This window comes from Pelodiscus sinensis, chromosome 1 (genome assembly GCF_049634645.1).
Source record: "Pelodiscus sinensis isolate JC-2024 chromosome 1, ASM4963464v1, whole genome shotgun sequence".
Classification (NCBI taxonomy): Eukaryota; Metazoa; Chordata; order Testudines; family Trionychidae; genus Pelodiscus; species Pelodiscus sinensis.
In genome coordinates, this window is record NC_134711.1 from 125,491,398 (window position 1) to 125,499,408 (window position 8,011).

Here is an 8,011-nt window from a genome sequence, read left to right on the forward strand (position 1 = left end):
ATGTTGATAAACGTCAAGTAATGCACATTGGAAAAAAGAATCCCGGACTCCACATACAAAATGACGGGGACTCATTTAGCTACAACCACTCGAGGGAGAGATTCTTGGAGTCATTGTGGAGAGCTCTCTGAAAACATCCACGCAATGTGCAGAAGCATGCAAAAAAAAAAAGCAAACCGAACGTTAGGAATCCTTTCCCAAGGGATAGAGAAGAAGACCGAGACTATCTTAGCGCCCCTCTGCTAAGCCCGTGGTACGGGCACATCTGGCAGATGGCGAACACACGTGGTCGCCTCATCTCCGAAAAGATCAACTGGCATTGGAAAAGTTCAGAGGACGGCAACAAAAATGAGGAGGGATTTTGAAACGGGTCCCATAGGAAGACAGATGAAAAGGACTGGGACTCTTCAGCGTAGACAAAGAGACGACTAAGGGAGCCTAGGAGAGAGGGCTATGAAAGCACGACTGGGGTGGAAAAAGTCAGTACGGAAAAGCTGTTCCCATAAGGTAAGAACTAGGGGGTCACCAAATGAAATTAACAGGCAGCGGGCTTAAAACAAACAAAAAGGAAGCTTTTCCCTTCACGCAGCGCACATTCAACCTGTGGAACTCCTTGCCAGAGGACGTTGTGAAGACCAGGACTTTAACAAGCTACAGAAAAGAACTCCATACAGTCAATCGAGGTTAGGTCCATCAAAGGCTAGTAGCCGGGATGGGTAGGAAGGGCGTCCCTAGCCTCTGTCTGTCAGTCACAGCCTGGAAATGGAGGACAGGACAGGAGAGGAATCGCTTGATTCCCTTCTCTCTTCACCCCCTCTGGGACATCCCACAGTGGCCACTGTCGGAAGACAGGATGCTGGGCTAGATGGACCTTTGGTCTGACCCAGGATGGCCCTACCTGTGCTCTCAACACAGCCCCGCTCCCCACAAAAGCCACACTTACCCGAGCTCCTCTCGGACCTTCCCCAGGCAAACTCCCCCGGCGACGGCCGTCCTGTTCGCTGCTCACTCGGTTCGCTCTGGCTGCCTTGCTCATAAGGCTGCTGGCTGCAAGCCTTGCCTCCAATCCATACAAGCCCTGAAGGCCCACACCTGCATAAAGCGCTCCCAATTCACACTTTTTAAGCCGCCACGCACACGGTCACACAGTCCCTGCAACGAGCACCGGTCAGTCAATCAAGTCAGACAGACAGAGACAGACAGACAGACAGACACACTTGGATACTTCGCACAGCCCCCCCAAAAAGTCACACTTACCCGAGCTCCTCCCGCACGTTTCCCGGGCAAACTCTCTCCGAAATGCTTCCAGTTCCACACGCAGGCCAAGGCAGGCAGGCAGCTTCAGAGTCTCAACGCGTGGATGAGACGATGGTGTAGAGAGGAGGGGTTAGATTGATTAGGAACTGGGCAAACTTTTGGGAAAGGGGGACTCTGTTCAGGAAGGATGGGCTCCACCTAAATCAAATCGCCGGTCCTTAACATTACAAAGGTTGTAGTGCAGTTTTGTTTTCTTTTGTTAACTAAAAGACTAGGGGAAAGCCCACGGGTGCGGAGGAGCACGTGGATCGGACAGACACATCTCTTAGGGGAAGGTCTGTCAATACAGAAGAGAGGATGGAAGATGGCAAAGTATGGCTAAGATCACACGAGACACAAACAAAGGTCACATAAAAATGAGCCCAACGTAACTGGAAACGGCAGACAGAAAAACAGGGACACATTTTTCAAGAGCTTCTACGTAAACGCTAGACGTCTACATAAGAAGATGGCTAAACTAGAGTGCCTCCCTCGTATTACAGGAGGATACGGATACAATAGGCATCACGGAAACCTGGTGGAAAGAGGACAATCAATGGGACACAGTCATACCAGGGTACATATCGGAAGGACAGAACAGCTCGTGCTACTGGGGCAGCGGCACTGGACAGGCAAAAAAATGCAGAATCAAGTAAAGTAAAAACCTTAAATGAACCAAACAATCAGACCAGAATCTGAAAGGGAGCCGGAGGTCCATGTGCTGCTGCATGTCTGGCCGCTGCATCAGCACTCACATTACCCACAGAAACAGGAGCGGTGGCACCTGTGTGGGTTGGGCAATGGGTAATAGAGGGGGATGTGGATAGCTGAATGGCATCAAGAAGTTTGGAGATAAGGGGACCATGAGAGATAGCGCAGCCACAAGACGTAAGGAAACCTCGTTGTTTTCAAATTTGTCCTGTGGCATGACAGACAAAGAAAGCATACTTTGAGTCAGTATAAATAGCAGCAGATTGTCCGGAAGCTAAAAGGCAAGCACGAGTTAAAGGGATAAGTTTGTGACCCTTTCCAGCAAGACAATTTAACACATGCAAGGCATCAGTTTTACGCCCCGTCTCAGTTTTGCTAGCAATTAACACATTATCAACATACTGAACCAACACAGAGCTGCAGAGAAGAGGGACAGAATTAAGGTCAGCTTTTAAAAACCGAGAAAGCAGAGTAGGGCTTTCACAATAACCTTGGGGAAAACGTGTCCAGGTTAATTGACGACTCTGAAAGGAAAAGGAAAAGAGAAATTGGGAATTCTTATGCACTGGAATAGAAAAGAAGGCAGAACATAAATCTATTACAGAGACCCATGTAGAAGTGGGTGGAATAGTAGCAGGGTTAGGTGTACTACTGAAAATCTAGGGATTACAAACTTATTAATGGCTCTTACCTCTTGTACAAATCTATAGATTTGCTTACCCTGGCTGTCAAATTTTTCCTCCTTTTTCACAGGTAGTATATAGGTGTATTACATGGTGAAGTTGTATAAACAAGTATCCCTTGTTCAAGGAGGGAAGAGATTACAGGCTTAATGCCCTCTTGTGCCTCCCTAGACAATGGATACTGCGGTACCCTTGGGAAAGACTTGTTGTGTTTATATGTTATTTGCACGGGTGTTGCAGAGGCTAGCAACCCCACTTCATTCGCATGGGCTGCCCACAATGTCTCTGGGACATCTGAGAGGTCCAGGAAGGATGTATGTCTGGAGGCCTCATCAGATTCCTCAGAGTAGTAATGCCATCAAATTTGGAGCCTGATGGGGGAGGGGAGGAAGGTCAACAAATATCCCTTCCTCTCTACAGAGAAGGTTTGCACCCAATTTACACAACAAGTCACGTCCCATAAGGTTTACAGGAGAACAGGGAGATAACAGGAAAGAATGTTCAGCTGACAAGGGTCCAAAGGGGATGGGGGTGCAGATGGCACATCTGGGGAATCATGTTGTTTCTTTAGAGTAGCCAATTGTTGCTGCAGCTTTTCAATAGAATCTTTTTGGCTAGCCATTATGCTCTGATTCTTTTTTCTTACTGCTATATCCTCCCAGAGGCACCCACTATTCCATCTGGTTTGGATGTTTTTCCTCGAGGAAATCTTTAAGATAAGCAAGCTTTACTATGTCAAAGCTACCCTCTAGTGGCCATTTTTTCTGGGAATTCCCCTGAGTATAGCCATTCCAAATGCTCATTAAGGAGACTTAAGAAATTAGTTTCAAACCTGCTGCCAATTTACCTAGCTGACTGTAAATTCTTATCGTCTGAGACAAGGGAGTCCCAGGCTGAGAGAAACCGTTCCTCTCGGTCGGAGACATACTTCAGGGAGCAATCCCACCCATGTTAGCACTGTCTTGTCCAAGGACAGCACAGAAGCCCAACAGTACTACCCTCTCCAAGGATAGCACAGGCGTCCAGCAACACTACCCTCCTCCAAGGACAGTGTGGGAGTCCACACAAACTGTCAGCTTCACACACACTCCTTATGTGCCGGGGGAAACCGCCCTTGCTTTCGGCAACTGTTCAGTGACACTGACAGCACCGGTGCGGCTGCGGTCCCGTTCCGGACTTCACTCACTCAAAACCATGCGCTTGGACTCGCCACCAATCAGTCAGCAACAAAATCCAACCCCTATTTGGCTATACTCAGCGTTTTCCTTTTAAATCTCCCTCAAGCCTCTTAAAGAAAATTTTGGAGCAAAAGATGACTCTTACCACCAGCAGGTCCAGCTGGTGAGAACAGGGAGGCGGACTGGGGGATTTTAAATGGATCCCTTACCCTACAGATGCGCGCTGTAGTCCATTCCCATTCCCCATCAGCCTTTCCAGCTGGAGTGCCAAGCCATCCCACTTCTAACACCAAATTGTTGGGGAAATCTCGCTCCCTTGGAGTCCCCATAAGGGTCCGAGGCTGGAGCTCAAAGCAGTGAGGCAGGAGAGAAATCTAGAAGGAAAACTTTATTATGCATGCATGCAGAGATTTTTGAACGGGTCCCATAAGAAGACAGATGAAAAGGACTGGGACTCTTCAGCGTAGACAAAGAGATGACTAAGGGAGGCTAGGAGAGAGGGCTATAAAAACACGACTGGGGTGGCCCTACCTGTGCTCTCAACACAGCCCCACAAAAGCCACGCTTACCCGAGCTCCTCTCGAACCTTCCACAGGCAAACTCCCCCGTCGACAGCCGTCCTGTTCGCTGCTCACTCGGTTCGCTCTGGCTGCCTTGCTCATAAGGCTGCTGGCTCCAAGCCTTGCCTCCAATCCATACAAGACCTGAAGGTGCCCCACCTGCAACAAAGCGCTCCCAATTCACACTTTTCAAGCCGCCACGCACACGGTCACACAGTCCCTGCAACGAGCACCAGTCAGTCAATCAAGTCAGACAGAGACAGACACTTGGATACTTTGCACAGCCCCCCAAAAAGTCACATTTACCCGAGCTCCTCCCGTACATTTCCCAGGCAAACTCATTCCGAAATGCTTCCAGTTCCTCACGCAGGCCAAGGCAGGCAGGCAGGCATCAGAGTCTCAATGCGTGGATGAGACAATGGTGTAGAAAGGAAGGGTTTAGATTGATTAGGAACTGGGCAAACTTTTGGGAAAGGGCGACTCTGTTCAGGAAGGAAGGGCTCCACCTAAATCAAATCGCCGGTCTTTAACATTACAAAGGTCATAGTGCAGTTTTTTTAACTATGGGCTAGGGGAAAGCACACGAGTGCAGAGGAGCACGTGGATCGGACAGACACATCTCTTAGGGGAAGGTCTGTTCCTAAGGAGAAAGTAAAGGGGGGAAAGGCAGCAATGCTGCACAACAAGCACAGGGCCAAGTACAGGGGGGCTGCAGAGAGTGAAAGCAGGGACAGGACAATTGTAAACACCCAATGGGCACTGGAGACAAAGAAGGAGCAACATGAAAGAGAAAAGGGCGCCTATTTTGCCTCATCGACACTAGGGCGGGGGGGTAGAGAAAGAGGCTCTAGTTGGAAATGGCCACAAGGGGTGCGCAGAGAGCAACAGGGGCACAGAGATGGCCTCACAAAGACGATAGGCAGCCAAGGAGCCACGAGGGATGGGCGAGGTAAACACCCTTAATGCCATTGACAGAGGGGATGAGGAAAAGGCTGCAAATGCCACTAGGCTGCGGTACAGTAGAGAGACATCACAAATAGACACACAGGTATTTAGCCCAGGCAGCTCACACCATAAACCCCCCAAAACACCATAACCAATGTTACCTAAGCAAACTCACCTGCTGGCTTCTCACTCAACTCCCTTCAGCTACCTTTGTTGAAAAGCTACTTGCTCTAAAAGGATATCCACCTCAAAGTCTTGCCTCCATTCTGATCAGCCATCAAAGGTTTATCTGCAACAAAGCACTCCTGTTACACACTTTCCCAAATGCTAAACACATGGTCAAACAATCCCTGCACCAGCGAAGGAAGTGACTGCACACAGACCGACACTTGGATACTTACCCCAGCTCCTCGGAGACCCTTCCGAGGCAAACTCCCCTGTTGACTGCTGTCCTGTTCGCTGCTCACTCGGTTCGCTCTGGCTGCCTTGGTCAGAAGGCTGCTGGTTCCAAGTCTTGCCTCCAAACCATACAAGCCCTGAAGGCCCCCACCTGCAGCCAAGCCCTCTCAATTCACACTTTTCAAACCGCCATGCACATAATGCCTGCAACGAGCACTAATCATTCAAACAAATCAGACAAACACTTGGATACTTAACCCAGCCAGCTCACAGCATAGCCCAGGAAATGCAATACTTACTCGAGTTCCTCTCTAATGTTTCTGGGCCAGCTCTCATATTGGCTGATGACTCAGTTCCTTCCAGATGCCTCCGCTATAAAAGGGCCACCTGCAACAAAGCACTCCTGTTACACACTTTGCCAGCTGCTAAACACACGATCAAATAGTCCCTGTACCAGCACCAGTGAAGGAAGTGACTGCACACGGGCAACTGACAGACATTTGGATACTTACCCCAACCAGCTCATGGCACAGCCCTCCAAAATGCCAGACTTACCGAGTTCCTCTCCAATGTTTCCCAGGCTGACTCATGTTCACTGCTCACTCAGTTCTCTCAGCTGCCTCCGTTAGAATAGCTGCTGGCTCCAACAATGTGACCAGCATGCAGCTTTACCTCAAATTCAACCAGCCACTTCCTAAGAAGGACTGCCAGTTCATAGCATTCAAACACCAGTCTCTGCACCAGCACCAGTGAAGAAACCCAAAGAGACGTTGCATACTTAGCACAGGCAGCTCACGGCACTGCCACACAAAAGCAACACTTACCGGATCTGCACTCCGTTTCCCAAGCACTCTCTCACGTTGGCTGCAAACTCAGTTCCATTGGCTGCCTCTGTTAGTCTTTGCTGGCTACAAGAAATTGTCCAGTTCAAAGTCTTGCGCACAATTCAATCTGTCTTTGAAAGCCCACCTGCCATTGAATACTTTTCCAACAGCTAAAAACATGGTCTAACAGTCCCTGAACCAGCACCAGTGAAGGAAGCGATCACACACGGACCGACTGACAGACACTTGGATACTTAGCCCAACCAGCTCACAGCACAGCACCCAAAAATCCACACTTACCCAAGCTCCTCTCCAATGTTTCCCAGGTCGACTCTCATCTGCACTGCTCACTCCGTTCCGTAGTCTGCCTCTGTTATAAGGCTGCTGGCTTACAAATATACTCGTCTCAAAGCCTTGCCTCAAATCCAACCAGCCACTGGAAGGTCACCTGCAAAAAGCACTCCCAATACACAGCACTCAAACAGTCCATGCACCAGCACCAGTGAACGAAACCAAAGACATACAATTGCATACTTAGACCAATCCGCTCATGGCACAGCCGCCCAAAAAGCCACACTTACCCAAGTTCCTCTCAGACCATCCTCAGGCCTGCTGCCCTGTTCGCTCCGTCTGCCTTGGTCGTAAGGCTACTGGCCTCCAAGCCTTGCCTCCAATCCATACAAGTCCTGAAGGCCCCCACCTGGAACAAAGTGCTCTCTATTCACATATTTCAGACTGCCACGCACATTGTCATGCAATCCTTACAACGAACACTAGTCAAGTCAAACAGACAGACACAGACACTTGGATACTCACAACACAGCCCAACACACACCACACTTACCCGAGATCCTCTCCAATGTTTCCCAGGCCGACTCACGTTCACTGCTCACCTCACTTCTCTCGGCTGCCTCTGCTGTAAAACCTGCTGGCTCCAAGAATATGCCCGGCTCAAAGCCTTCCCTCAAATTCAACCAGCCACTTCTTAAAAACCACTCCCAATTCACAGCAGTCACACTGTCCCTGCACCAGCACCAGTGAAGGAAGCTAAAGAGAAGACAGTTGGATACTTAGCCCTGCCAGCTCATAGCACAGCCTCATAGAAGCAGTACTTACCTGAGCTCCTCCCCAACATTTCCCAAGCCGACTCATATTCATTTGTTCACTCGGTTCTCTCGGCTGTCTGTTATAATAGCTGCTGGCTCCAAGCATGTGTCCGGCACGCAGCTTTACCTCAAATTCAGCCAGCCACTTCCTAAAAAGCATTCCCAATTCACAGCATTCAAACAGTCTCTGCAACAGCACCAGTGAAGGAAACTAAAGACACATTTAGCCCAGGCAGCTCACCGCACTGCCACACAAAAGCCGCACTTACCGGATCTGCTCTCCAATGTTTCCCAAGCCGTCTAACGTTG

General features: G+C 49.4%; 1 long non-coding RNA gene across 1 annotated transcript; it reads right to left on the minus strand.

The window, feature by feature from the left end:
- Window positions 1–2,007: 2,007 nt before the first annotated feature.
- On the minus strand, window positions 2,008–6,300 carry LOC142826720 (uncharacterized). The gene is made up of 3 exons (XR_012900932.1): window positions 5,775–6,300; window positions 5,549–5,662; window positions 2,008–4,587 (listed from the first exon to the last, which is right to left on the minus strand). It is a non-coding gene; the product is annotated as an uncharacterized LOC142826720 (long non-coding RNA).
- Window positions 6,301–8,011: the final 1,711 nt, after the last annotated feature.